Source organism: Eleutherodactylus coqui, chromosome 10 (genome assembly GCF_035609145.1).
Source record: "Eleutherodactylus coqui strain aEleCoq1 chromosome 10, aEleCoq1.hap1, whole genome shotgun sequence".
Classification (NCBI taxonomy): Eukaryota; Metazoa; Chordata; class Amphibia; order Anura; family Eleutherodactylidae; genus Eleutherodactylus; species Eleutherodactylus coqui.
In genome coordinates this window covers 2,508,026-2,534,735 of record NC_089846.1, presented here as the reverse complement: position 1 = coordinate 2,534,735, position 26,710 = coordinate 2,508,026, and the positions used below count along the sequence as shown (strand labels likewise).

Genomic DNA, 26,710 nt, shown 5'->3' with positions numbered 1-26,710 from the left:
GGTCACTGAGGAGCACTATTACTGTGAGGGGTCACTGAGAGGCACTATTACTGTAAGAGGGTCACTGAGGGGCACTATTACTGTGAGGGGTCACTGAGGAGCACTATTACTGTGACAGAGTCACTGAGGAGCACTATTACTGTGAGGGGTCACTGAGGAGCACTATTAATATGAGGGGTCACGGAGGAGCACTATTACTGTGAGGAGGTCACTGAGGAGCACTATTACTGTGAGGGGTCACTGAGGGGCACTATTACTGTAAGGGGGTCACTGAGGGGCACTATGACTGTGAGGGGTCACTGAGGGGCACTATTACTGTGAGGGGTCACTGAGGGGCACTATTACTGTGAGGGGTCACTGAGGGGTACTATTACTGTGAGGGGTCACTGAGGGGCACTATTACTGTGAGGGGTCACTGAGGAGCACTATTACTGTGACAGAGTCACTGAGGAGCACTATTACTGTGAGGGGTCACTGAGGAGCACTATTACTATGAGGGGTCACTGAGGAGCACTATTACTGTGAGGAGGTCACTGAGGAGCACTATTACTGTAAGGGGGTCACTGAGGGGCACTATTACTGTAAGGGGGTCACTGAGGGGCACTATGACTGTGAGGGGTCACTGAGGGGCAGTATTACTGTAAGGGGGTCACTGAGGGGCACTATTACTTTAAGGGGGTCAGTGAGGGGCACTATTACTGTAAGGGGGTCACTGAGGAGCACTATTACTGTTAGGGGTCACTGAGGGGCACTATTACTGTAAGGGGGTCACTGAGGGGCACTATTACTGTGAGAGGTTACTGAGGGGCAATATTACTGTGAGAGGTCACTGAGGAGTACTATTACTGTGAGGGGTCACTGAGGAGTACTATTACTGTGAGGGGTCACTGAGGAGGACTATTACTGTGATGGAGTCACTGAGGAGCACTATTACTGTAAGGGGGTCACTGAGGGGCACTATGTCTGTGAGGGGTCACTGAGGGGTACTATTACTGTGAGGGGTCACTGAGGGGCAGTATTACTGTAAGGGGGTCACTGAGGGGCACTATTACTTTAAGGGGGTCAGTGAGGGGCACTATTACTGTAAGGGGGTCACTGAGGAGCACTATTACTGTTAGGGGTCACTGAGGGGCACTATTACTGTAAGGGGGTCACTGAGGGGCACTATGACTGTGAGGGGTCACTGAGGGGCACTATTACTGTAAGAGGGTCACTGAGGGGCACTATTACTGTGAGGGGTCACTGAGGAGCACTATTACTGTGACAGAGTCACTGAGGAGCACTATTACTGTTAGGGGTCACTGAGGGGCACTATTACTGTGATGGGTCACTGAGGGGCACTATTACTGTGATGGGTCACTGAGGAGCACTATTACTGTGAGGGGTCACTGAGGGGCACTATTACTGTGACAGAGTCACTGAGGAGCACTATTACTGTTAGGGGTCACTGAGGGGCACTATTACTGTAAGAGGGTCACTGAGGGGCACTATTACTGTGAGGGGTCACTGAGGAGCACTATTACTGTGACAGAGTCACTGAGGAGCACTATTACTGTGAGGGGTCACTGAGGAGCACTATTACTATGAGGGGTCACAGAGGAGCACTATTACTGTGAGGAGGTCACTGAGGAGCACTATTACTGTGAGGGGTCACTGAGGGGCACTATTACTGTAAGGGGGTCACTGAGGGGCACTATGACTGTGAGGGGTCACTGAGGGGCACTATTACTGTGAGGGGTCACTGAGGGGCACTATTACTGTGAGGGGTCACTGAGGGGTACTATTACTGTGAGGGGTCACTGAGGGGCACTATTACTGTGAGGGGTCACTGAGGAGCACTATTACTGTGAGGAGGTCACTGAGGAGCACTATTACTGTAAGGGGGTCACTGAGGGGCACTATTACTGTAAGGGGGTCACTGAGGGGCACTATGACTGTGAGGGGTCACTGAGGGACACTATTACTGTGAGGGGTCACTGAGGGGCACTATTACTGTAAGGGGGTCACTGAGGGGCACTATTACTTTAAGGGGGTCACTGAGGGGCACTATTACTGTAAGGGGGTCACTGAGGAGCACTATTACTGTTAGGGGTCACTGAGGGGCACTATTACTGTAAGGGGGTCACTGAGGGGCACTATTACTGTGAGAGGTTACTGAGGGGCAATATTACTGTGAGAGGTCACTGAGGAGTACTATTACTGTGAGGGGTCACTGAGGAGTACTATTACTGTGAGGGGTCACTGAGGAGGACTATTACTGTGATGGAGTCACTGAGGAGCACTATTACTGTAAGGGGGTCACTGAGGGGCACTATGTCTGTGAGGGGTCACTGAGGGGTACTATTACTGTGAGGGGTCACTGAGGAGCACTATTACTGTGAGGGGGTCACTGAGGGGCACTATTACCGGAAGGGGGTCACTGAGGGGCACTATTACTGTAAGGGGGTCACTGAGGGGCACTATTACTGTGAGGGGTCACTGAGGAGCACTATTACTGTGAGGGGGTCACTGAGAGGCACTATTACTGTGAGGGAGTCACTGAGGAGCACTATTACTGTGAGGGGTCACTGAGGAGCAATATTACTGTGAGGAGGTCACTGAGGAGCACTATTACTATGAGGGGTCACTGAGGGGCACTTTTACTGTGAGGGGGTCACTGAGGAGCACTATTACTGTGAGGGGTCACTGAGGAGCACTATTACTGTGAGGGGTCACTGAGGAGCACTATTACTGTGAGGAGGTCACTGAGGAGCACTATTACTATGAGGGGTCACTGAGGGGCACTTTTACTGTGAGGGGGTCACTGAGGAGCACTATTACTGTGAGGGGGTCACTGAGGAGCACTATTACTGTGAGGGGTCACTGAGGGGCACTATTACTGTGAGGGGTCACTGAGGAGCACCATTATTGTGAGGGAGTCACTGAGGAGCACTATTACTGTGAGGGAGTTACTGAGGGGCACTGTTACTGGGAGGGAGTTACTGAGGGCACTATTACTGTGAGGGGGTCACTGAGGGGCACTATTACTGTAAGGGGGTCACTGAGGTGCACTATTACTGTGAGGGAGTCACTGAGGGCACTATTACTGTGAGGGAGTCACTGAGGGGCACTATTACTGTGATGGGTCACTGAGGGGCACTATTACTGTAAGGGGGTCACTGAGGGCACTATTACTGTGAGGGAGTCACTGAGGGGCACTATTACTGTGAGGGAGTCACTGAGGGCACTATTACTGTGATGGGTCACTGAGGAGCACTATTACTGTGAGGGGTCACTGAGAGGCACTATTACTGTAAGAGGGTCACTGAGGGGCACTATTACTGTGAGGGGTCACTGAGGAGCACTATTACTGTGACAGAGTCACTGAGGAGCACTATTACTGTGAGGGGTCACTGAGGAGCACTATTAATATGAGGGGTCACGGAGGAGCACTATTACTGTGAGGAGGTCACTGAGGAGCACTATTACTGTGAGGGGTCACTGAGGGGCACTATTACTGTAAGGGGGTCACTGAGGGGCACTATGACTGTGAGGGGTCACTGAGGGGCACTATTACTGTGAGGGGTCACTGAGGGGCACTATTACTGTGAGGGGTCACTGAGGGGTACTATTACTGTGAGGGGTCACTGAGGGGCACTATTACTGTGAGGGGTCACTGAGGAGCACTATTACTGTGACAGAGTCACTGAGGAGCACTATTACTGTGAGGGGTCACTGAGGAGCACTATTACTATGAGGGGTCACTGAGGAGCACTATTACTGTGAGGAGGTCACTGAGGAGCACTATTACTGTAAGGGGGTCACTGAGGGGCACTATTACTGTAAGGGGGTCACTGAGGGGCACTATGACTGTGAGGGGTCACTGAGGGGCAGTATTACTGTAAGGGGGTCACTGAGGGGCACTATTACTTTAAGGGGGTCAGTGAGGGGCACTATTACTGTAAGGGGGTCACTGAGGAGCACTATTACTGTTAGGGGTCACTGAGGGGCACTATTACTGTAAGGGGGTCACTGAGGGGCACTATTACTGTGAGAGGTTACTGAGGGGCAATATTACTGTGAGAGGTCACTGAGGAGTACTATTACTGTGAGGGGTCACTGAGGAGTACTATTACTGTGAGGGGTCACTGAGGAGGACTATTACTGTGATGGAGTCACTGAGGAGCACTATTACTGTAAGGGGGTCACTGAGGGGCACTATGTCTGTGAGGGGTCACTGAGGGGTACTATTACTGTGAGGGGTCACTGAGGAGCACTATTACTGTGAGGGGGTCACTGAGGGGCACTATTACCGGAAGGGGGTCACTGAGGGGCACTATTACTGTAAGGGGGTCACTGAGGGGCACTATTACTGTGAGAGGTCACTGAGGGGCACTATTACTGTGAGGGGTCACTGAGGAGCACTGTTACTGTGAGGGGTCACTGAGGAGCACTGTTACTGTAAGGATGTCACTGAGGGGGACTATTACTGTGAGGGGGTCACTGAGGGACACTATTACTGTGAGGGGTCACTGAGGAGCACTATTACTGTGAGGGGGTCACTGAGGGGCACTATTACTGTAAGGGGGTCACTGAGGGGCACTATTACTGTAAGGGGGTCACTGAGGAGCACTATTACTGTTAGGGGTCACTGAGGGGCACTATTACTGTAAGGGGGTCACTGAGGGGCACTATTACTGTAAGGGGGTGACTGAGGGGCACTATTACTGTGACAGAGTCACTGAGGGGCAATATTACTGTGAGGGAGTCACTGAGGAGCACTATTACTGTGAGGGGTCACTGAGGGGCACTATTACTGTAAGGGGGTCACTGAGGGGCACTATGACTGTGAGGGGTCACTGAGGAGCACTATTACTGTGAGGGGTCACTGAGGGGCACTATTACTGTAAGGGGGTCACTGAGGGGCACTATTACTGTAAGGGGGTCACTGAGGGGCACTATTACTGTTAGGGGTCACTGAGGGGCACTATTACTGTAAGGGGGTCACTGAGGGGCACTATTACTGTGAGAGGTCACTGAGGGGCACTATTACTGTGAGGGGTCACTGAGGGGCACTATTACTGTGAGGGGGTCACTGAGGAGCACTATTACTGTGAGGGGGTCACTGAGGAGCACTATTACTGTGAGGGGTCACTGAGGAGCACTATTACAGTGATGGAGTCACTGAGGGGTATTATTACTGTGAGGGAGTCACTGAGGAGCACTATTACTGTGAGAGGTGACTGAGGGGCACTATTACTGTGAGGGGTCACTGAGGAGCACTATTACTGTGAGGGGTCACTGAGGAGCACTATTACTGTAAGGGGATCACTGAGGGGCACTATGACTGTGAGGGGGTCACTGAGGAGCACTATTACTGTGAGGGGTCACTGAGGAGCACTATTACTGGGAGGGGGTTACTGAGGGGCAGTATTACCGGAAGGAGGTCACTGAGGGGCACTATTACTGTAAGGGGGTCACTGAGGGGCACTATTACTGTAAGGGGGTCACTGAGGAGCACTATTACTGTTAGGGGTCACTGAGGGGCACTATTACTGTAAGAGGGTCACTGAGGGGCACTATTACTGTGAGAGGTCACTGAGGGGCACTATTACTGTGAGGGGTCACTGAGGAGCACTATTACTGTAAGGGGGTCACTGAGGGGGACTATTTCTGTGAGGGGGTCACTGAGGGGCTCTATTACTGTGAGGGGGTCACTGAGGAGCACTATTATTGTGGGGGGTCAATGAGGAGCACTATTACTGTGAGGAGGTCACTCAGGAGCACTATTACTGTGAGGGGTCACTGAGGGGCACTATTACTTTGAGGGGTCACTGAGGAGCACTATTACTGTGAGGGGTCACTGAGGGGCACTATTACTGTGAGGGGTCACTGAGGGGCACTATTACTGTGAGGGGTCACTGAGGGGCACTATTACTGTGAGGGACTCACTTACGGGCACTATTATTGTGAGGGGTCACTGAGGGGCACTACTACTGTGAGGGAGTCACTGAGGGGTATTATTACTGTGAGGGGGTCACTGAGGAGCACCATTGCTGTGAGGGAGTCACTGAGGGGCACCATTACTGTGAGGGGTCACTGAGGAGCACTATTACTGTGAGGGAGTCACTGAGGGGTATTATTACTGTGAGGGGGGTTACTGAGGAACACTATTACCGTGAGGGGTCACTGAGGAGCACTATTACTGTGAGGGGTCACTGAGGAGCACTATTACTGTGAGGGGGTCACTAAGGGGCACTATTACTGTGAGGAGGTCACTGAGGGGCACTATTACTGTGAGGGTAGTCTCTGAGGGGCACTATTACTGTGAGGGGTCACTGAGGAGCACTATTACTGTGAGGGGTCACTGAGGGGCACTATTACTGTGAGGGGTCACTGAGGAGCACTATTACTGTGATTAGTCACTGAGGGGCACTATTACTGTGATGGAGTCACTGAGGGGTATTATTACTGTGAGGGGGTCACTGAGGGGCACTATTACTGTGAGAGGTCACTGAGGGGCACTATTACTGTGTGGGGTCACTGAGGAGCACTATTACTGTGAGGGGTCACTGAGGAGCACTATTACTGTAAGGGGGTCACTGAGGGGGACTATTTCTGTGAGGGGGTCACTGAGGGGCTCTATTACTGTGAGGGGGTCACTGAGGAGCACTATTATTGTGGGGGGTCAATGAGGAGCACTATTACTGTGAGGAGGTCACTCAGGAGCACTATTACTGTGAGGGGTCACTGAGGGGCACTATTACTGTAAGGGGTCACTGAGGAGCACTATTACTGTGAGGGGTCACTATTACTGTGAGGGGGTCACTGAGGGGCACTATTACTGTGATGGAATCACTGGGGAGCACTACTACTGTGAGGGGTCACTGAGGGGCACTACTACTGTGAGGGAGTCACTGAGGGGTATTATTACTGTGAGGGGGTCACTGAGGAGCACCATTGCTGTGAGGGAGTCACTGAGGGGCACTATTACTGTGAGGGGTCACTGAGGAGCACTATTACTGTGAGGGAGTCACTGAGGGGTATTATTACTGTGAGGGGGGTTACTGAGGAACACTATTACCGTGAGGGGTCACTGAGGAGCACTATTACTGTGAGGTGTCACTGAGGAGCACTATTACTGTGAGGGGGTCACTAAGGGGCACTATTACTGTGAGGAGGTCACTGAGGGGCACTATTACTTTGAGGGGAGTCTCTGAGGGGCACTATTACTGTGAGGGGTCACTGAGGAGCACTATTACTGTGAGGGGTCACTAAGGGGCACTATTACTGTGAGGGGTCACTGAGGAGCACTATTACTGTGATTAGTCACTGAGGGGCACTATTACTGTGATGGAGTCACTGAGGGGTATTATTACTGTGAGGGGGTCACTGAGGAGCACTATTACTGTGAGGGGTCACTGAGGGGCACTATTACTGTGAGGGGTCACTGAGGAGCACTATTACTGTGATTAGTCACTGAGGGGGACTATTACTGTGAGGGGTCACTGAGGGGCACTATTACTGAGAGGGGGTCACTGAGGGGCACTATTACTGTGAGGGAGTCACTGAGGAGCATTATTACTGTAAGGGGGTCACTGCGGGGCACTATTACTGTGAGGAGGTCACAGAGGGACACTATTACTGTGAGGGGGTCACTGAGGAGCACTATTACCGTGAGGGAGTATCTGAGGAGCAGTATTACTGTGAGGGGGTCACTGAGTGCACTATTACTGTGAGGGAGTCACTGAGGGGCACTATTACTGTGAGGGGTCACTGAGGAGCACTATTACTGTGATGGAGTCACTGAGGGGCACTATTACTGTGAGGGGTCACTGAGGAGCACTATTACTGTGAGGGGTCACTGAGGAGCACTATTACTGTAAGGGGGTCACTGAGGGGGACTATTTCTGTGAGGGGGTCACTGAGGGGCTCTATTACTGTGAGGGGGTCACTGAGGAGCACTATTATTGTGGGGGGTCAATGAGGAGCACTATTACTGTGAGGAGGTCACTCAGGAGCACTATTACTGTGAGGGGTCACTGAGGGGCACTATTACTGTAAGGGGGTCACTGAGGAGCACTATTACTGTGAGGGGTCACTATTACTGTGAGGGGGTCACTGAGGGGCACTATTACTGTGATGGAGTCACTGGGGAGCACTACTACTGTGAGGGGTCACTGAGGGGCACTATTACTGTGAGGGACTCACTTAGGGGCACTATTATTGTGAGGGGTCACTGAGGGGCACTACTACTGTGAGGGAGTCACTGAGGGGTATTATTACTGTGAGGGGGTCACTGAGGAGCACCATTGCTGTGAGGGAGTCACTGAGGGGCACTATTACTGTGAGGGGTCACTGAGGAGCACTATTACTGTGAGGGAGTCACTGAGGGGTATTATTACTGTGAGGGGGGTTACTGAGGAACACTATTACCGTGAGGGGTCACTGAGGAGCACTATTACTGTGAGGGGTCACTGAGGAGCACTATTACTGTGAGGGGGTCACTAAGGGGCACTATTACTGTGAGGAGGTCACTGAGGGGCACTATTACTTTGAGGGGAGTCTCTGAGGGGCACTATTACTGTGAGGGGTCACTGAGGAGCACTATTACTGTGAGGGGTCACTAAGGGGCACTATTACTGTGAGGGGTCACTGAGGAGCACTATTACTGTGATTAGTCACTGAGGGGCACTATTACTGTGATGGAGTCACTGAGGGGTATTATTACTGTGAGGGGGTCACTGAGGAGCACTATTACTGTGAGGGGTCACTGAGGGGCACTATTACTGTGAGGGGTCACTGAGGAGCACTATTACTGTGATTAGTCACTGAGGGGGACTATTACTGTGAGGGGTCACTGAGGGGCACTATTACTGAGAGGGGGTCACTGAGGGGCACTATTACTGTGAGGGAGTCACTGAGGAGCATTATTACTGTAAGGGGGTCACTGCGGGGCACTATTACTGTGAGGAGGTCACTGAGGGACACTATTACTGTGAGGGGGTCACTGAGGAGCACTATTACCGTGAGGGAGTATCTGAGGAGCAGTATTACTGTGAGGGGGTCACTGAGTGCACTATTACTGTGAGGGAGTCACTGAGGGGCACTATTACTGTGAGGGGTCACTGAGGAGCACTATTACTGTGATGGAGTCACTGAGGGGCACTATTACTGTGAGGGGTCACTGAGGAGCACTATTACTGTGAGGGGTCACTGAGGAGCACTATTACTGTGAGGGAGTCACTGAGGAGTACTATTACTGTGTGGGGTCACTGAGGGGCACTATTACTGTGAGGGAGTCAGTGAGTAACATGAAAGCTGCACTGTGATTGGTTGTTATATATTATACTGAGGTAACATGAAAGCTGTGCGGTGATTGGTTGTTATATATTATACTGAGGTAACATGAAAGCTGCGCTGTGATTGGTTGTTATATATTATACTGAGGTAACATGAAAGCTGCACTGTGATTGGTTGTTATATATTATACTGAGGTGACATGAATGCTGCGCTGTGATTGGTTGTTATATATTATACTGAGGTAACATGAAAGCTGTGCTGTGATTGGTTGTTATATATTACACTGCTGAGGTAACATGAAAGCTGCTCTGTGATTGGTTGTTATATATTATACTGCTGAGGTAATATGAAAGCTGCGCTGTGATTGGTTGTTATGTATTATACTGAGGTAACATGAAAGCTGCGCTGTGATTGGTTGTTATATATTATACTGCTGAGGTAACATGAAAGCTGCGCTGTGATTGGTTGTTATATATTATACTGCTGAGGTAACATGAAATCTGTGCTGTGATTGGTTGTTATATATTATATTGCTGAGGTAACATGAAAGCTGCGCTGTGATTGGTTTTTATATATTATACTGAGTTAACTTAAAAGCTGCTCTGTGATTGGTTGTTATATATTATACTGCTGAGGTAACATGAAAGCTGCTCTGTGATTGGTTGTTATATAATATACTGAGGTAACATGAAAGCTGCTCTGTGATTGGTTGTTATATATTATACTGAGGTAACATGAAAGCTGCGCTGTGATTGGTTGTTATATATTATACTGAGGTAACATGAAAGCTGCGCTGTGATTGGTTGTTATATATTATACTGCTGAGGTAACATGAAAGCTGCTCTGTGATTGGTTGTTATATATTATACTGAGGGAACATGAAAGCTGCGCTGTGATTGGTTGTTATATATTATACTGCTGAGGTAACATGAAAGCTGCGCTGTGATTGGTTGTTATATATTATACTGAGGTAACATGAAAGCTGCGCTGTGATTGGTTGTTATATATTATACTGCTGAGGTAACATGAAAGCTGCTCTGTGATTGGTTGTTATATATTACACTGAGGGAACATGAAAGCTGCGCTGTGATTGGTTGTTATATATTATACTAAGGTAACATGAAAGCTGCGCTGTGATTGGTTGTTATATATTATACTGCTGAGGTAACATGAAAGCTGCGCTGGGATTGTTCTTGATTTTTGCGGGATGAGTTGTGTTTTTCGGTGATAGTATTTAATGTACCAGATAATGTGCTGAGAAACTTTTCAAAAATTTTGAGTGGAGTGAAATGTAAAAAAAATGCTTTTCCGCCATCTTTGTGGATTTTGTTTCTGGGGCGTACACGTAGCGGCAAAAATGCTTTTTATTCAATTTCTTTGTGTAGATGGGAGGACCAAAATATGCCATTCTGATTATTTTTTTCTCCAGGGTCACCGTGCCGGATACATAATGCATTACTTCTATAGTGAAGACTTTTACAGATGTAGGGCTATTCCAGATGACTGTACATCAGCTTGGTTTTCCCGCCGAGCCGATTACGGTGTCCTTGTCTGCAGGCGGGGGAGGAGGGAAGAGCCAGGAGCAGGAACTGAGCTGCTGCCCCTCTCCGTCCCTCACCACTATTTGCAATAGCAGGGGGTGAGACAGGGGCGGAGCTAAGTCCCAGCGCTTAGCTCCGCCCCTGTCCTGACCCTCCCATTGCAAATAGTGGCGAGGGGCGGGGAATGGGCGGGAGCTCCTGGCTCTTCCATTCCCCCCCCCCACCACCTGCAGACAAGGACACCGTAATCGGCTCGGCGTGAAAACCGAGCCGATATACGGTCGTCTAAATAAGCCTGTAGTGATATGAAATATGAATTAGCTTTTTTTATTTATTTTTTATTACAAATATTGGAAAGGTTGTGTTTAAAGTCTTATTACATTATTTTTTTTAATAATTAAACTTTTTCCCCCTCACTTTTAATTTTTTTTTTCACTCTCCAGAGGGGACTTGAACTTGTGATCGTTTGATCTTTCCTGCAATAATACCATAGTATTACATTATACTGTGATCTGACAGACCCGGCTTGCCTTCAGAAGTCCCCAGCCTCCTATGGCAACTGAATGGTACCCTACGATGTCATCGCGGTGGGGCTGTTTGGGGCATTTAAATGCTGTTGTCAGAATTCACTGTGGCATTTAAAGGGTTAACAGCTGTGAGCTCTGATAGCCGACACCCACATCCTATGGAGCAGGATCGACCCCTAATCCCCCGGACCTCCATGACGTGACTATGGGTTGATGAGAAGGGCTGGGCTGTTTGGGGCGCCCAGGTGTGCCTGGTACTTCCTCCATCATGTGGGACACCTGAGCGCCCAACACTGATGGAGAACTAGGCAGCGGGACATGAAACCATAAGAACCGCAGCAAGGGTGCAGCACCTAACATGCGGGGGGTCATTAAGGACTAAGCTGGGTCACTTGTACAAGGGCTATCCAGGGTCCACTATAAAGGAGGGCCATGTTGTGTGGGACATATAAGGGCAGATGAAGGCGTCCTCAGTGGCCTCCGTAAGGAAAGGCTGAGTGACTCTGGATCCTTCCACTTTGCTGGGTTTACAAGTTTTGCAGCCATGATTAGTGGGGAGGGGGCGTAGCTCATTATCTGCTTTCTAACCTTTGTAGGATGGGGCTAGGGTGATGCTCACTTGTGTTGTTGTGCTGCACCTCCTGCGCCCAGCCTCCACATTCCATGCCCGTACAGCTCACCTGGTGAGTTTTGGGTAGAGGGATCATGTGACACATCTACAGGGTTCCTCTACCCAGACGTTACCAGGTGAGCTGTATGGGCTGGAGGACTGCTATGCCAACACAGGTGAGCACTTCTTTGCTATATCTAAAGGGCACTGCCAGTGAGTAGAGGGGCCGGGGCGGGTATTATTGTATCTTGATGCCACCAGGAAGTACTGGTGGAGCCAAGATTGACAGGAAGGGGTGACACCCCCTGTACCTGATTGGCTGCACAGCTGGTTGCGCTGCAGGTCCTAGCAGCCCACTAAGGAGTTTTTTGAAAAGCATACAGCGGTCCCCGCTGCAGCCACGCAGCCCCCACTGCAAGACCCTTCCCCGGCATTGGGACACAAGGCGGCCCCCTCCCCTCGATGTACATTTCACCTCACGGATGGCAGCAGGGAGGCCACAGCGCCAGGGGCAGACCCTGTGACAGCTGCAGACTGCAGCACCACACCAGCGATCCCACAGTGCTGCGGGGGACAGCACCAGGAGTGTCTGGGGTGCGGGTACATAGGCACAAACTGTCAGCAGGGGACCGGCCGTGATGGAGCAAAGAGGTGCCAGCCTCCACGGAGCAGCGAGCTGGCACCCGGGACGCAACACACAGCCAGCGGGCAGGACGGAGGCCTCATCCGCCAGGCAGTGTTGCTGCTAGAAGCCTCTGTAGATGCCGTGTTGCTGTTAGAAGCCTCTCTAGATGCAGTTTTGCTGCTAGAAGCCGCCGTAGATGCCGTGTTGCTGCCAGAAGCCGCCGTAGATGCCGTGTTGCTGCCAGAAGCCGCCGTAGATGCCGTGTTGCTGCCAGAAGCCGCCGTAGATGCCGGGTTGCTGCCAGAAGCCGCCGTAGATGCCGGGTTGCTGCCAGAAGCCGCCGTAGATGCCGGGTTGCTGCCAGAAGCCGCCGTAGATGCCGGGTTGCTGCCAGAAGCCGCCGTAGATGCCGGGTTGCTGCCAGAAGCCGCCGTAGATGCCACGTTGCTGCCAGAAGCCGCCGTAGATGCCGGGTTGCTGCCAGAAGCCGCCGTAGATGCCGGGTTGCTGCCAGAAGCCGCCGTAGATGCCGGGTTGCTGCCAGAAGCCGCCGTAGATGCCGGGTTGCTGCCAGAAGCCGCCGTAGATGCCGTGTTGCTGCCAGAAGCCGCCGAAGATGCCGGGTTGCTGCTAGAAGCCGCCGTAGATGCCGGGTTGCTGCTAGAAGCCGCCGTAGATGCGATGGTGCAGGTAACCAGGGAGGGCGGCCATAGTGCTTTTTGCCCAGTTCTTGGTGGTTGGCTGCTCCTGCGTCATACCAACCCTCGTACCAGACAAACCCAATAACTGTTAACTGAAGCTAGATGCAATATTGCTTCATTAGGGCCCCAATACTCGTTTTAAACAGTTTGCACTTATTGCAGCCAAATGCATCCCGAATGGTGCTAAAGCGTGACCAGATACTACCACCGTATAGCGGAACTAACAGGACCCACACAATGCTGCCCTACAGTGCACACACAACAATGCTGCCCTACAGTGCTTTCTAAGAGTGTGGTTGTATATGGGGCCCATACATACTATATACCAGTGCCACCCAGTGCTTACATACTACCATATGGTGCTCACATAATGCTGCAAATAACAGAACTAGACACACCACATAATACCGCCATGCAGTGAACATAAAGCAGGGCATCACAGTCCCTAAATAATACTGCCACATATTGCGCTATGGGGGACACTTACTTTGGAGACCACTACTGTTACTATTGGAGCCACCAAGGGGGACATTACTACTTCTGAGTCCACTAAGGGGAGTCTTAGTATTAGGGTCACTGCAGGGCCACCATTACTCTGTCGCTCCGTGGTCCTGATATGTCTTGGGTATCTTGTGTATCGGCGCCTTCAATGTCTGTAAAATCTGTGGGTTTCTTTGCTGGGGAAGACATTTCCCACTTTACTTCAGGTAGCAGAAAGGTTTGTGCCCCCTGAGCATGAGTCATAGCACCCCCATTAGGCGGGACACTAGGGCAGTCGGGGTAGATAATGGATGATTACATCATGGCGTGCAGGAATATCTGCAGTGAGCGTCAGCCTCCTTCATGTGTCTTGTAAGCCCCTTCTTCTGTCTCCTTGTGCCGTCTGTTCCCGCGCCAAGACAAGTGGGGGATAATGAGTTAACATGTGGCATGGGCTGTTTCCAGGCAGCTCGGTGATGTGATCTCAGGCCTGATCCATATTCATATCATCACCGTGTGTTGTCAGCTTCTATATCAGACGCTTTACACATCCAGCCGTCCCGCCCCTCTGCCTCCCCCATTGGCTGCAGCCCTGGGAGCTATGGCTTCCCATTGGCCGCTCAGAGCACCTGTCAGATGGAAAGGCTCCTTTTATTCTGCCTAAGGAGAAAGAAACAGTCACAAAGCAGAACACGAGGGAGAGAGGAGAAGGCGAGACATGAGAGACAAAGGCGAGAAGGACCACCAGTAGACCACTAGGAACCTTCCAGGAGGCATCTCAGGAGGGAAGAGACTGCTCCTCGAAGGACCAACCAATGAGAGTTTGAAAGACAAAGGACGCGAGCCCCCGGCCGGCAGCAGATGATGGCGTAGAGTCAGGACCACAATCTAGGACCAGTCGTCTTCTACGACCCCAAGGACTGCCGCCACTTGACGGTAAGAAGGTCCATTCCTCCCACTGTCCATCCTCCATCACCCTCGGCGGCGGCTCTCCCCTCCTGCTGTCTGCACTTCTCCATCTCACACGCTTCATCGACTCCGAATTTTCAGATTCCCTCTTTATTCCTCTTCTTCTTTATAAAGTGCATAGGACGCGCCGATTCGGCACAGCTACGCGGCACGGTGTGTAGTGGTGGGAGGTGACGTCATGTATTGATGATGTCAGGCGCATACAGTACAATGTGGGGTATGAATATATATGCAAAATGATACTGCAGAAGATGATTAATTGGAAATATGCACAATTATTCTCTATATCTCCCGTAGTAGAGCGCCACCTAGACCCGAAATTAGAGATTTACAGAAATAACAGCATGAAGACATGACCTGCATGAGACTGCAAGGGACAGATTTCTGAATTCTCAGCTTCTTACCAATAAGGACATTTGTGATAAGGCTGATGGTCGGCGGCTTCCAGGTTTCCTCACTTACAGGCTAAAATCTTTGTTTATGTTGAGTGACACCTGCTGGTAGATGGCAGTACTGCAGGGGGCAATGAGAATCGTTCAGGTGGGGTAAAGCTACACTTTAGGCTCGCTGCTCATAAGATATTATACTACCAGGAGGCACACAGATCCTCCTCGCCCCAAAAACTGCAGCCCATCTCACATGCAGATGACATGGCTTTGGGTTTGTAATGAAGAAGCCAGCGGAACAGCTGCTGATCTGCTCCTTTGTGCCATTTAACTGGAATGAGAATCATCAGACTGTTTTCGTTCCAAGTTTTATGAGTAGCTCTTCTGGTCTTGGTATATACAGCCACCACTAGGGGGAGGTCACTACATACAGATATATACATCCAACACTAGGGGAAGATCACTACATGCAGATATATACAGCCACCACTAGGGGGAGGTCACTACATACAGATATATACATCCAACACTAGGGGAAGATCACTACATGCAGATATATACAGCCACCACTAGGGGGAGGTCACTACATACAGATATATACATCCAACACTAGGGGAAGATCACTACATGCAGATATATACAGCCACCACTAGGGGGAGCTCACTACATACAGATATATACATCCAACACTAGGGGAAGATCACTACATGCAGATATATACAGCCACCACTAGGGGGAGCTCACTACATACAGATATATACAGCCACCACTAGGGGAAGATCACTACATGCAGATATATACAGCCACCACTAAGGGGAGCACACTACATACAGATATATACAGCCACCACTAGGGGGAGCTCACTACATACAGATATATACAGCCACCACTAGGGGGAGCTCACTACATACAGATCAATACAGCCACCACTAGGGGCAGCTCACTACATACAGATATATACAGCCACCACTAGGGGGAGCTCACTACATACAGATCAATACAGCCACCACTAGGGGGAGTTCACTACATACAGATCAATACAGCCACCACTAGGGGAAGCTCACTACATACAGATATATACAGCCACCACTAGGGGGAGCTCACTACATACAGATCAATACAGCCACCACTAGGGGGAGCTCCCTACATACAGATCTATGCAGCCACCACTAGGGGGAGCTCACTACATACAGATCTATACAGCCACCACTAGGGGGAGCTCACTACATACAGATATATACAGTCACCACTATGGGGAGCTTACTACATGCAGATATATACAGCCACCACTAGGGGGAGCTCACTACATACAGATCAATACAGCCACCACTAGGGGAAGATCACTACATACAGATATATACAGCCACCACTATGGGGAGCTTACTACATGCAGATATATACAGCCACCACTAGGGGGAGGTCACTACATACAGATCTATACAGCCACCACTAGGGGGAGCTCACTACATACAGATATATACAGCCACCACTAGGGGGAGCTCACTACATACAGATCAATACAGCCACCACTAGGGGAAGATCACTACATACAGATATATACAGCCACCACTATGGGGAGCTTACTACATGCAGATATATACAGCCACCACTAGGGGGGAGGTCACTACATACAGATCTATACAGCCACCACTAGGGGGAGCTCACTACATACAGATATATACAGCCACCACTAGGGGGAGCTCACTACATACAGATCAATACAGCCACCACTAGGGGAAGATCACTACATACAGATATATACAGCCACCACTATGGGGAGCTTACTACATGCAGATATATACAGCCACCACTAGGGGGAGGTCACTACATACAGATCTATACAGCCACCACTAGGGGGAGCTCACTACATACAGATATATACAGCCACCACTAGGGTGAGCTCGCTACATACAAAAATATACAGCCACCACTAGGGGGAGCTCACTACATACAGATCAATACAGCCACCACTAGGGGAAGATCACTACATACAGATATATACAGCCACCACTATGGGGAGCTTACTACATGCAGATATATACAACCACCACTAGGGGGAGGTCACTACATACAGATCTATACAGCCACCACTAGGGGGAGCTCACTACATACAGATATATACAGCCACCACTAGGGGGAGCTCACTACATACAGATCAATACAGCCACCACTAGGGGAAGATCACTACATACAGATATATACAGCCACCACTATGGGGAGCTTACTACATGCAGATATATACAGCCACCACTAGGGGGAGGTCACTACATACAGATCTATACAGCCACCACTAGGGGGAGCTCACTACATACAGATATATACAGCCACCACTAGGGGGAGCTCACTACACACAGATATATACAGCCACCACTAGGGGGAGCTCACTACATACAGATATATACAGCCACCACTAGGGGGAGCGCCCTACATACAGATATATACAGCCACCACTAGGGGAAGCTCCCTACATACAGATCTATGCAGCCACTACTAGGGGGCGCTCACTACATACACATCTATACAGCCGCCACTAGGGGGAGCTCACTACATACAGATATATACAGCCACCACTATGGGGAGCTCACTACATGCATATCTATACAGCCACCACTAGGGGGAGCTCACTACGTACACAACTATACAGCTACCACTAGGGGGAGCTCACTACATACACATGTATACAGCCACCACTAGGAGGAGATCACTACATACAGATCTATACAGCCACCACTAGGGGGAGCTCACTACATACAGATATATACAGCCACCACTAGGGGGAGCTCACTACATAAAGATATATACAGCCACCACTAGGGCGAGTTCACTACATACAGATATATACAGCCACCACTAGGGAGAGCTCACTACATACAGATATATACAGCCGCCACTGGGGGGAGCTCACTACATACAGACATATACAGTCACCACTAGGGGGAGCTCACTACATACAGATATATACAGCCACCACTAGGGGGGCTCACTGTATACAGATATATACAGCCACCACTAGGGGGAGTTCACTACATACATATCTATAGAGCCGCCACTAGGGGGAGCTCACTACATACAGATATATACAGCCACCACTAGGGGGAGCTCCCTACATACAGATACATACAGCCACCACTAGGGGAAGCACCCTACATACAGATCTATACAGCCACTACTAGGGGGCGCTCACTACATACACATCTATACAGCCACCACTAGGGGGAGCTCACTACATACAGATATATACAGCCACCACTATGGGGAGCTCACTACATGCATATCTATACAGCCACCACTAGGGGTAGCTCACTACATACACAACTATACAGCTACCACTAGGGGGAGCTCACTACATACACATGTATACAGCCACCACTAGGAGGAGATCACTACATACAGATCTATACAGCCACCACTAGGGGGAGCTCACTGCATACAGATATATACAGCCACCACTAGGGGGAGTTCACTACATACAGATATATACAGCCACCACTAGGGAGAGCTCACTACATACAGATATATACAGCCGCCACTAGGGGGAGCTCACTACATACAGATATATACAGCCACCACTAGGGGAGCTCACTGTATACAGATATATACAGCCACCACTAGGGGGAGCTCACTACATACATATCTATAGAGCCACCACTAGGGGGAGCTCACTACATACACATCTATACAGCTACCACTAGGGGGAGCTCACTACATACACATGTATACAGCCACCACTAGGAAGAGATCACTACATACAGATCTATACAGCCACCAGTAGGGGGAGCTCACTGCATACAGATATATACAGCCACCACTAGGGGGAGTTCACTACATACAGATATATACAGCCACCACTAGGGAGAGCTCACTACATACAGATATATACAGCCGCCACTAGGGGGAGCTCACTACATACAGATATATACAGCCACCACTAGGGGAGCTCACTGTATACAGATATATACAGCCACCACTAGGGGGAGCTCACTACATACATGTCTATAGAGCCACCACTAGGGGGAGCTCACTACATACACATCTATACAGCTACCACTAGGGGGAGCTCACTACATACACATGTATACAGCCACCACTAGGAAGAGATCACTACATACAGATCTATACAGCCACCACTAGGGGGAGCTCACTGCATACAGATATATACAGCCACCACTAGAGGGAGCTCACTACATACAGATATATACAACCACCACTAGGGAGAGCTCACTACATACAGATCTATACAGCCACCACAATGGGGAGGCTCACTACATACAGATATCTACAGCCGCCACTAGGAGGAGCTTACTACATACAGATATATACAGCCAGCACTAGGGGAAGCTCACTACATACTGATATATATATATACAGTTACCACTATGGGGAGCTCACTACATACAGATATATACAGCCACCACTAGGGGGAGCTCACTACATAAAAACATATACAGTGACCACTAGGGGGAGCTCATTACATACAGATATATACAGCCACCACTAGGGGGAGCTCACTACATACAGATATATACAGCTACCACTAGAGGGGAGCTCACTACATACAGATGTATACAGCCACCACTAGAGGGAGCTCACCACATACAGATATAGACAGCAACCACTATGGGGAGCTCAATACATCCAGGTATATACAACCACCACTAGGGGGAGCTCAATACATCCAGGTATATACAACCACCACTAGGGAGAGCTCACTACATATAGACATATACAACCACCACTAGGGGGAGCTCACTATATATAGATATACAGCCGCCACTAGGGTGAGCTCGATATATACAGATCTATACAGCAACTCCTAGGGGAAGCTCCCTAAATGCAGATATATACAGCCACCACTAGGGGGAGCTCACTACATACAGATATATACAGCTACCACTAGGGGGAGCTCACTACATACAGATATATACAGCCACCACTAGGGGGAGCTCACTACATACAGATATATACAGCCACCACTAGGGGGAGCACACTACGTACATATGTATACAGCCACCACTAGAGGGAGCTCACTACATACAGATCTATACGGCCACCACTAGGGGGAGCTCACTATATACAGATCCATACAGCTAAGGGGTGATCAAATAACTGTATAAATCCATGAGGGGACGACACAAGGATCTCTGTTATGATCTGTTTATACCCAGGACTGCGGTGGTAACAAGAGGGCATCCGCTACGTCTAGAAGAAAGCAGGTTCCATCAACAACACAGAAGGGGGTTCTTTACTGTAAGAGCAGTGAGACTGTGGAACTCTCTGCCTGAGGAAGTGGTGATGGCAAGATCCATAGAGGAGTGTAAGAGGGCCTAGATGTCTTTCTATGATATTACAGGATATAGACAGTAGGTGACCAGAGGGGTTGGTGGTCCGGGTCTACAGGCAAGTAGGAACTATCAGAGGCTGATCCAGGGATTATGCTGACCGCCTTTATGGAGTCGGGAAGGAATTGTTTCCCCAAAAGGGCAAATTGGCTTCTGCATTTGGGTTTTTTTGCCTTCCTCTGGATCAGCAAAGAGATTAAACAGGCTGCAGTAGATGGACATTGTCTTCATTCGGCCTTACATACTATGTTATTATGTTACTATGTATATGCTAGATGGAAGCCCACTACATACAGGCATATCTAGTCATCATCAGCGGGAACTCACTACACACAGATATATACAACCACCACTAGGGGGAGCTCACTACATACAGATACATACAGCAAACACTAGGGGGAGCTCACTACATACAGAAATATACAGCCACCACTAGGGGGAGCTCACTACATACAGCTATATACAGCCACCACTAGGGGGAGCACACTACATACAGATACATACAGCAAACACTAGGGAGAGCTCCCTACATACAGATCTATACAGCCACCACTAGGGGGAGCTCACTACATACAGAAATATACAGCCACCACTAGGGGGAGCTCACTACATACAGCTATATACAGCCACCACTAGGGGGAGCACACTACATACAGATACATACAGCAAACACTAGGGAGAGCTCACTACATACAGATATATACAGCCACCACAAGGGGGAGCTCACTACATACAGATATATACAGCCACCACTAGGGGGAGCACACTACATACAGATACATACAGCAAACACTAGGGGGGAGCTCCCTACATACAGATAAATACAACCACCACTAAGGGGAGCTCACTACATACAGATATACACAGCCACCACTAAGGGGAGTTCACTACGTACAGATATACACAGCCACCACTAGGGGGAGCTCACTACGTACAGATCTATACAACCACCACTAGGGGGAGCTCACTACATACAGATTTATACAGCCACCACTAGGGGGAAGCTCCCTACAAACAGATATATACAACCACCACTAGGGGGAGCTCACTACATACAGATATATACAGCCACCACTAGGGGGAGCTTCCTACATACAGACCTATACAGCCACCACTAGGAGGAGCTCACTACATACAGACGTATACAACCCACCCTAGGGGGAGTTCACTACATATAGATATATACAGCCACCACTAGGGGAAGCTCACTACATACAGATATATACAGCCACCACTAGGGGGAGCTCACTACATACAGATATATACAGCCACCACTAGGGGGAGCTCACTACACACAGATATATACAGCCACCACTAGGGGGAGCTCATTACACACAGATATATTCAGCCACCACTAGGGGGAGTTCACTACATACAGATATATACAGCCACCACTAGGGGGAGTTCACTACATACATATATATACAAGCACCACTAGGGGGAGCTCACTATATACAGATATATACAGCCACCACTAGGAGGAGCTCCCCACATACAGATATATACAGCCACCACTAGGGAGAGCTCCCCACATACAGAACTATACAGCCACCACTAGGGGGAGCACACTACACACAGATATATACAGCCACCACTAGGGGGAGTTCACTACATACAGATATATACAGCCACCACTAGGGGGAGCTCACTACATACAGATATATACAACCACCACTAGGGGGAGCTCACTATATACAGATATATACAGCCACCACTAGGAGGAGCTCCCCACATACAGATATATACAGCCACCACTAGGGGGAGCTCCCTACATACAGATATATACAGCCACCACTAGGGGGAGCTCACTACATACAGATATATACAGCCACCACTAGGGGGAGCTCACTGCATACAGATATAGACAGTCACCCCACGGGGTAGCTCCCTACATGCATATATATACATACACTACTAGGGGGAGCTTACTACATACAGTTATAGACAGGCACCACTAGGGGGAGCTCACTACATACAGATATAGACAGTCACCCCTCGGGGTAGCTCCCTACATGCAGATATATACAGGCACCACTAGGGGGAGCTCACTACATACAGATATATGCAGCCACCACTAGGAGGAGCTCACTACATACAGATATATACAGGCATACAGGCACCACTAGGGGGAGCTCACTACATACAGATATATACAGCCACCACTAGGGGGAGCTCACTACATACAGATATATACAGCCACCACTAGGGGGAGCTCACTACATACAGATATATATAGTCACCCCTCGGGGTAGCTACCTACATGCAGATATATACATACACCACTAGGGGGAGCTTACTACATACAGTTATAGACGGGCACCACTAGGGGGAGCTCACTACATACAGATATAGACAGCCAACACTAGGAGGCGCTCAGATGCTCCTCCCTACTGTTGGTCTGTCAGGGGCGTCCTGATACCGCTCAGTTTGTGTGCACTCACACATCCTCTGGTCCCAACATCTCCTAAGGCTGGGTTCACAAAAGGCGGATTTGCCGCAGACGTTTTGTGTGGAGTCTTGCTGCAGTAGATCCGCCTGCGGCCGCTAATTCCTCTATCGGGCAGAACGTGATTTGTGGACGAGATTTGTAAAGAATCTTGTCCACACGGGACGGCAAATCTATCACGGCAAAGCCGGTGCTGCGGTGGGCATTCCCTGGCTGCAGCATATCTAGTTTTTTTTCTGTTGCGGCCGCGCTTCTCTCTATGGGAGCGCCAGCCGCAATGGAAAAGCATGTGGCCAAGCCGCTCCAAGACCTGCGCTTAAGTCAGATGCTCCTTTCTACAGGTGGTCTGTAGGGGGTGTCTTGAGCCCAGTCACCCTGTGTGCCCCCGTCTACTGGTCCTAACACCTCCTAACAGTCTGGGAAGATTAGCCTAGTAGGGGACAATTCATGGATGGGACCCTCCAGCTTCTCCCACCCCAATAACGCGCCCCCCTCTGGTAACAGGGTGACATCTATTCTCTGCGTTGTAGAGGCGTCTAGTGGTCTATCTATCTCCTATCTATCTCCTATCTATCTCATATCTATCTATCTATCTATCTATCTATCTATCTATCTATCTATCTATCTATCTATCTATCTATCTATCTATCTCACATCTATCTATCTATCTATCTCCTATCTATCTATCTATCTATCTCCTATCTATCTATCTATCTATCTCCTATCTATCTATCTATCTATCTCATATCTATCTATCTCCAATCAATCTATCTATCTCATATCTATCTCCTATCTATCTATCTATCTCCTATCTATCTATCTATCTATCTATCTCCTATCTATCTATCTATCTCCTATCTATCTATGTATCTATCTCCTATCTATCTATCTATCTATCTCCTATCTATCTATCTATCTATCTATCTATCTATCTATCTATCTCCTATCTATCTATCTATCTCCTATCTATCTATGTATCTATCTCACATCTATCTATCTATCTATCTATCTATCTATCTATCTATCTATCTCCTATCTATCTATCTATCTATCTATCTCCTATCTATCTCCTATTTATCTATCTCCTATCTGTCTATCTCCTATCTATCTCCTATCTATCTCCTATCTATCTCCTATCTATCTATCTATCTATCTATCTCCTATCTATCTATCTATCTATCTATCTATCTATCTATCTATCTATCTATCTATCTATCTATCTATCTCCTATCTATCTATCTATCTATCTATCTATCTATCTATCTATCTATCTATCTATCTATCTCATATCTATCTATCTGGTGGTACCATTTATACTATATTGCACTAAGTGTTTGAGGCAACAGAAAGAATCAGAATAGAAGCACCCATCACATTGAATAAAAATTGAAGATTTTGTGGTGTTGATAAATGTAACAACCAACTTCAATTGTTATCCTGCTGATAAGTAGTTGGACTTTATCTACAGACGGATACGTCTGTCCTACATTGTGAATACATTTCTTTCCCAGCCTGTGTCATTATATACAACACTTTGATACTTTCTTGGATGGCCATCAATATTTGGTGCACAATCTATCCATTTATCCTAATAGGAACCCAATATATCACAGAGAAATACCAATGATATGTTAGATTGTGGATACTGTATCTAATAGGTCAAACGCATGAGAGAGAAGATAAACACAAATACGGGAAACTTGATACATCTTTATTAACAAGTTTAGACAAAAAGAGGCATCAACATACTGTGATATATGGTGAATATTTTGTATTCCCTATTAACGCATAATGGGTTCCCTATTGGCTTAAAGGAGATGTCCCGCGCCGAAACGGGTTTTTTTTTTTTTTAAACCCCCCCCCCCCCCCCCCCGTTCGGCGCGAGACAACCCCGATGCAGGGGTTAAAAAAACCACCCGCACAGCGCTTACCTGAATCCCGGCGGTCCGGCGTCTTCATACTCACCTGCTGAAGATGGCCGCCGGGATCCTCTGTCTTCATGGACCGCAGGGCTTCTGTGCGGTCCATTGCCGATTCCAGCCTCCTGATTGGCTGGAATCGGCACGTGACGGGGCGGAGCTACACGGAGCTACACGGAGCCCCATAGAGAAGAGGAGAAGACCCGGACTGCGCAAGCGCGGCTAATTTGGCCATCGGAGGGCGAAAATTAGTCGGCACCATGGAGACGAGGACGCCAGCAACGGAGCAGGTAAGTATAAAACTTTTTATAACTTCTGTATGGCTCATAATTAATGCACAATGTACATTACAAAGTGCATTATTATGGCCATGCAGAAGTGTATAGACCCACTTGCTGCCGCGGGACAACCCCTTTAAGCAAAAAAATTTATTTAGATATCACTGTGTTTGTGTAATGCGCCTCTGACTAAGTCAATTTTATCATTTATTAATAAAAGTTAATTTTTAATCCTAACCTGTGAATAACATATCTATCTATCTATCTATCTATCTATCTATCTATCTATCTATCTATCTATCTATCTATCTATCTATCTATCTATCTCCTATCTATCTATCTATCTATCTATCTATCTCCTATCTATCTATCTATCTCCTATCTATCTATCTATCTATCTATCTATCTATCTATCTCCTATCTATCTATCTATCTATCTCCTATCTATCTATCTATCTATCTATCTATCTATCTATCTATCTATCTATCTATCTATCTATCTATCTATCTCATATCTATCTATCTCATATCTATCTATCTATCTATCTATCTATCTCATATCTATCTATCTATCTATCGATCTCTCTATCTCATATCTATCTATCTCATACCTATCTATCAATCTATCTCCCTCTCTCTCCCTCCCTCTCTCTATCTCCCTCTCTCTGTCTCCCTCTCTCTCTGTCTCCCTCTCTCTCTGTCTCCCTCTCTCTCTGTCTCCCTCTCTCTCTCTCCCTCTCTCTATTTGTCTCTGTCTCTCTCTCTATTTGTCTCTGTCTCTCTCTCTATGTGTCTGTCTCTCTCTATCTGTCTCTGTCTCTCTCTATCTGTCTCTGTCTCTCTCTCTCTCTATCTGTCTCTCTCTCTCTCTATCTGTCTCTGTCTCTCTCTCTCTCTCTATCTGTCTCTGTCTCTCTCTCTCTATCTGTCTCTGTCTCTGTCTCTCTCTCTCTCTATCTGTCTCTGTCTCTCTCTCTATCTGTCTCTGACTCTCTCTCTCTATCTGTCTCTGACTCTCTCTATCTGTCTCTGTCTCTCTCTCTATCTCTCTATCTGTCTCTGTCTCTCTCTCTCTATCTGTCTCTGACTCTCTCTATCTGTCTCTCTCTCTATCTGCCTCTCTCTCTATCTGCCCCTCTCTCTATCTGCCCCTCTCTCTATCTGCCTCTCTCTCTATCTCCCTCTCTCTATCTCCCTCTCTCTATCTCCCTCTCTCTATCTCCCTCTCTCCATCTCCCTCTCTCCCTCTCTCTATCTCCCTCTCTCTATCTCCCTCTCTCTATCTGTCTATATCTGTCTCTGTCTCTCTCTCTATATCTGTCTCTGTCTCTCTCTATATCTGTCTCTGTCTCTCTCTCTATCTGTCTCTGTCTCTCTCTCTATCTGTCTCTGTCTCTCTCTCTATCTGTCTCTGTCTCTTTCTCTATCTGTCTCTGTCTCTCTCTCTATCTGTCTATCTGTCTCTCTCTATCTGTCTATCTGTCTCTCTCTCTCTATCTGTCTATCTCTGTCTCTATCTGTCTATCTGTCTATCTCTGTCTCTCTCTCTCTATCTGTCTATCTCTGTCTCTCTCTGTCTCTCTCTCTCTATCTGTCTATCTCTGTCT

The 26,710-nt window shown here is 48.4% G+C and overlaps 1 protein-coding gene across 1 annotated transcript in view; it reads left to right on the top strand.

The window, feature by feature from the left end:
• The first annotated feature begins 14,443 nt into the window (after positions 1-14,443).
• The window catches only part of LOC136579907 (leucine-rich repeat neuronal protein 1-like), a 21,536-nt gene continuing 9,269 nt past the window's right edge, over positions 14,444-26,710 (top strand). Inside the window, exon 1 of the mRNA XM_066579993.1 lies at positions 14,444-14,702. The gene's annotated coding sequence lies outside the window, so the exon portion shown is untranslated. The remainder of the gene's footprint in view (positions 14,703-26,710) is intronic.